Source organism: Eptatretus burgeri, unplaced genomic scaffold (assembly GCF_056783735.1).
Source record: "Eptatretus burgeri isolate ZD-2024b unplaced genomic scaffold, Ebu_testis_v1 Ebu_testis_scaffold_1073, whole genome shotgun sequence".
Classification (NCBI taxonomy): Eukaryota; Metazoa; Chordata; class Myxini; order Myxiniformes; family Myxinidae; genus Eptatretus; species Eptatretus burgeri.
In genome coordinates this window covers 15,180-20,920 of record NW_028223022.1, presented here as the reverse complement: position 1 = coordinate 20,920, position 5,741 = coordinate 15,180, and the positions used below count along the sequence as shown (strand labels likewise).

At 34.4% G+C, this 5,741-nt stretch overlaps 1 long non-coding RNA gene across 1 annotated transcript; it reads left to right on the top strand.

The window, feature by feature from the left end:
* Nucleotides 1-872: 872 nt before the first annotated feature.
* Nucleotides 873-1,938, top strand: LOC147006936 (uncharacterized). The gene is made up of 3 exons (XR_015054516.1): nucleotides 873-971; nucleotides 1,069-1,233; nucleotides 1,331-1,938. It is a non-coding gene; the product is annotated as an uncharacterized LOC147006936 (long non-coding RNA).
* Nucleotides 1,939-5,741: the final 3,803 nt, after the last annotated feature.

Here is a 5,741-nt window from a genome sequence, read left to right as displayed (position 1 = left end):
ATCTCCCACCCACTCTCCACCACAACAGCCAGATCATCCACATACAGCGTCCACCCCAAGCTACCCCTCAAGCTCATCTTCCTGAGTAGGGTAAGAATACTGATTCTGGCTCACTTTTCCCCATGTAAATGAATGGGGGATTTTCAGCGATTTATATTTTTTTTCCCTAAAAATAAATCCCCTTTTTATCCCAAGGTATATTTATTTGTCTCCCCTTTTAACTTGGAGGTTGAACCTCATTGAATTGAACACCTGGGGGTTGAACAGCTCACTCATTGAACCTATAAAGATTTGTTCATTCTCAAATTCCTTCAATAGTTTAATTTTCTTTGCACAATAATCCCCATCTAAAATATTGACAAACAAAACATTTGAATCTTTATATTTTTTAAGATACCCCATTTGTGCCATTACGAAATGATAAACTTCTCTTAATGCTCTTGTTTGACCACCTCCTGAGCCACAGGTTATTTTTTGTTAAGCCCCGCCCACTTTTGCTAAGCCCCACCCACTTTTGCTAAGCTCCGCCCACTTTTCATAAGGTATTTTTTCTAAGCCACGCCCACTTTTCCTAAGCCCCGCCCACTTTTGCTAAGCTCCGCCCACTTTTCATAAGGTATTTTTTCTAAGCCACGCCCACTTTTCCTAAGCTCCGCCTACTTTTGCTAAGCCCCGCCCACTCTTACATCATTTCCAGTTCATCTCTGACTCACAAAGAAATCACTAGAAAATTACAGGATGTTATGGTTTTGAAAAATTTCCCAATGAAGGCTTGCCTAGGCTTGCCCAGGAATTTCCAAAGGAAACCACACCCACCAGTCTTTCTCTATAAAAGCTTCAAACCCAGGCTCCATTTTAAACATTTGTTCTTGCTGGCAATGGTGTTCTGTGTGCTTGTCTCAAACTCTCTGTCTTCTATGGAACTAAACCTTCAAGTTGATGAACTGGATTCAAACCTCTTATCTATTGAGGTAAGATTTTTTATTTTCCTATTTTCAAACTTTGATTGAAGCATACTCATTTAATAATTAAATAACTTAATTAATACATTATTATTTTCTCTCACAGGAAATTGTATCTGAAAATACTGCTTTTGCTACAACTTGGGGGGAAATTGTTGGCTTGGTTGAAGACCTTGAGTGGGATGACTTTGGTGTTCCTTGGAACTCTCTGTCTTCTATGGAACTAAACCTTCAAGTTGATGAACTGGATTCAAACCTCTTATCTATTGAGGTAAGATTTTTTATTTTCCTATTTTCAAACTTTGATTGAAGCATACTCATTTAATAATTAAATAACTTAATTAATACATTATTATTTTCTCTCACAGGAAATTGTGTCTGAAATACGAAATGAAAATACTGCTTTTGCTACAACTTGGGGCGAAATTGTTGGCTTGGTTGAAGACCTTATGAGCGACCAAGACCCACAGAACGAGTTCGTCCTTGATGACCCATCCAAAGAGTTATACCTTGGAGACCAGCAAAATCCTGAAAAAGAGTTTTACAGCAATAGTACTCATTGTGAGTTATCAAGACAATACCCACTGAACAAGTTATACCTTGATGAGCCAGAATACAAGTTTTACCTTGGAGACTCACAAATTTTGAAAAAATCAGTAAATGAGTTCTGCCTTGATGGTTTAAATAACTACCTTGGAGACTCAGGAAAAGGGTTTTGCCAAGATGGTTCTAAATATGGGGCCTACCTTGGAGACTCACAAATTTTGAAAAAATCAGTAAATGAGTTCTGCCTTGATGGTTTAAATAACTACCTTGGAGACTCAGGAAAAGGGTTTTGCCAAGATGGTTCTAAATATGGGACCTACCTTGGAGACTCACAAATTTTGAAAAAATCAGTAAATGAGTTCTGCCTTGATGGTTTAAATAACTACCTTGGAGACTCAGGAAAAGGGTTCTGCCAAGATGGTTCTAAATATGGGGCCTACCTTGGAGACTCACAAATTTTGAAAAAATCAGTAAATGAGTTCTGCCTTGATGGTTTAAATAACTACCTTGGAGACTCAGGAAAAGGGTTCTGCCAAGATGGTTCTAAATATGGGGCCTACCTTGGAGACTCACAAATTTTGAAAAAATCAGTAAATGAGTTATCCTTAAGAGACTTTGTAAGTTGGTTTTACTTTGAATACTTGAAATGTGGGTTCTGGATTGATAACTCACAATGTGATACATATCTTGGAAACTCAACGGGAATGTGGTTATACCTTGAAGACTTGGAAAGTTGGGTTTATGTTGGACACTTGAAACTTTTTTGGGGGCTTTTATTTATTTATTTATTTATTTATTATTATTATTATTTTATTTATTTATATTTTGGAGACTTTTGGAGTTGCTATCACTCTTTGGGATCTAAACCTATCGATGTAGTTCTTTGTCGGATGGTGCTTGATGGGAGCAAGATCAAGAAAGTTCTGGGAAGAAAGTGCAGGCTTACTCCCCCTTTCTACGTCATCAAACCTGAAAGCCTTAAAAGACAGAATTGGAAGAAGAAAAAAAACGTAAAAATATATATATATAGGTGGAAATCTCATTTTGAAAAAGACATTTTGTTGGGCGAGGATTGAGTTGGGGTTGAGATTTTGAATGTGAGGGTTGGGACACACACACACATACACATCAACAAACAAAAGTTAAGCCTTGACTATTCAGTTGAGGATTCTGTGTTTGGGGTTCACAGATCTAAGAACGTCCCCCTTGACACACATTATATACTGTTATACACCTCGGACTTGGCCCTCGAGTGTCCACAACGGTGTATAGTAGGAGGGAGTGAAGCGCCAACCTATTGCTCCCATTGCACACACACACACAAACAAAAGTTAAGCCTTGACTATTCAGTTGAGGATTCTGTGTTTGGGGTTCACAGATCTAAGAACGTCCCCCTTGACACACATTATATACTGTAATACACCTCGGACTTGTCCCTCTAGTGTCCACAAAGGTGTATTATATGCTTAGTTTTGTCTTTTGTAATTCCTGTGAATAAAATGAACCTAAAATCTCTTCCCCTTCCAAATCATATATTTTATAAGTCCAAGGAACTGTATCTATTACATCAACAATTTTAAAAGTTCTTTCGTCCATCGTTCAGTAAAACCCTTTTCAAAATGAGATTTCCACCTATATATTCTTACGATATCACCAACTTTGAACTTAGGTTTTCTGACATTAATCTCTTTTTCATATTTTAATTTTGTAAATGTTTCTGATGGCTTCATATTCGTTGACGTGTGAATCGTGTCATTATACTTATCCACAATATCCTGAATAAAAGATAACCATTGTTGTGAACCGAGTTGTGTGAATTTTTTATATAGTCTCTCTTTTAAGGTACGATTAAAACGTTCAACAACAACTGCCTTCCCTTCATTAAAGGTACTGTATAATGTAATACTGTTATTTTTTAAAAAATTCATAAATGTCTTGTTATAAAACTCTCTACCCTCATCAGTCCACAATTTCTTAGGTTTTCTCTTACTTTTATTAAATATCTGTTGAAAAGCTAACACAAGAGTATTACCTGTTTTGTTTTTTAAAGGGACAACCCACGCATATCTACTCCTCAAATCAATAACGGTTAAAGCATACTTGTACCCCTTATCATTATTGAGTTCAATCAAATCAGCAGACCAGATATAATCAACTTCCTTGGAATAAACTTTCCTTCTCTGAAACTTTGTGAATATTGGTTTATGTAATTCATCAGCTAATTGCTCTTCAGTCTTAATGGCATCATTAGAGCCTATAAGTTTTTGAATTTCCAAGTCCAAGTTTCAATTTAGCACTAATCATCTTCTTCACGATGAACCTATCAACTTTTTCTCTCAAGGTTGGATTTTGTATCAGAGACAAATTATATAACATTTCTCTATCGGCTTCATGCTTTTCTTCCAACGTTGTGGTATTCCCATAATCAATATCGTGTCTCATGCACACTTCATCAACTCTATTGATTGGTTTACTCCAGGATTTAGGATTGTCTGCCTCATCTAATCTTTTATCCAAGTTTGTGCCTGGACCACAGAAAGAATACCCTGGAAGATGTAAATTCCCCTGGTATTCCAGTAGTTGTAAATTTACTTCCTGATAAAAACTTTTGTATATCTCCTCCGAGTTTGTGTTTGGAGATAAATTGATTTTTTTTTGAACCACACACCGAACATATACCTTTTTGTATAACCCTGTTATTTTTACTTTTAATATATGAAATATTTTTAGTATTAGTTTTCTTTTTACATTTGAGACAATAACTCATTTATTTATGAGAAAAATTTCTGCAGAGTGCAAAAACCTTTTTAGTTTCCAACATGCACATTTGAATCTTAATTTTTAAAACATAAAGAATCCTTAGAAATGCCTTCACTCTCTCCTCCATTTATTTAAGAAAAAACTTGAATTAAAATACATGTCTTCTCGATGTCGATAGTCTTGTCGAAAGTATTGCAAATAGACTTTTTAATTCTTTGTATTCCTCCCTGGTGAGATAAGTTAATTTCTTTAATACCTCTATTCTTTTTTGAATCTCACTGGTTTCCATATTTTGATATGTATTCATTCTCTCTCTTTCCTCCCTCTCTCTCTTCTCTCTTTCCTCCTTCTCTCTCTCCTCCTCCTCCTTTTCCTCCTCTTCCCTCTCTTCTTCAACTCCTTCCTCATCCCTTACTATACTTGAATCGTTTACACCCCATAGAATATTATACATATATTCATCAGGATTTCTTGTTATTCCTGTATCCAAAATAATTTTTTACAACAGGATACCAATAAAATTTCTTTTGAATTTCTAAAAGAGCCTTACCTTTTCTTAACCTTATAATTTTTTCATTATTTAACATTCTAATTAAATCTAAAGTTGTTGGTTTATCAACATCAGCATAATGCCAATCTTTTATTGAAAATACCTCATTCTTATGTTGTAGAACATATTTATTAAAATACCGAATACCCTTTTCTTGAAGGTATGCTTGAACACAGAAATGATAATTTTCTTGAAGCCTTCTTGCTGTCATTTATGTATTAGAAATATATGTTAGAATAATATTATGGCACGAAACACCTCCCCATCTTCCCATAGTTAAATCATTTTGTATTTCCTTACTTATTATATATAATCCTTTTTTTCTGTTTTCATGAGATAAACAAGGGCAAAACCATTATTATATTTACCCTTATTAAATTCTTTTATTTGTTGTTTACTAATCGTGGCTCCACAAAACTCATTCTCGATACCAAGTGGATAATATTCTTCCTTACGAGACTGATTTAATTGTTCCAGGTCTTCGAGGTTAATTTTAAATGACCAATTATACCCTAAATCATTCATATCATACCCCCATTGTTCTATTCTCATACAAACGATACGCCCTTCTTTATAAAAATTTATTTTAATTCGAACTGTGAATTCTGTATGACCTGGAGATAATATCAACACTTCTGTATCTTTAGAATACACAGCCGTTTTATTTAAGTATATATATTGTGATAAATCGCTTAATCTCACCAAGTCATTCGCGTCAGTCGGGCTTGGATAATTTTTTAATTTATAAGCATTTTTCATGTTAATATTTTTGTTTATATTATATTTATATCGTTCAGCCTGTGCCTTTGTATAATAATTTGATAAATCAATATCCAGTTCTTGAGATACACCAAAGATAGAACCATCTTTACCAACATAAGTCATTTATATTAGATTAAAAATAATATCATAAAATTTTTTAT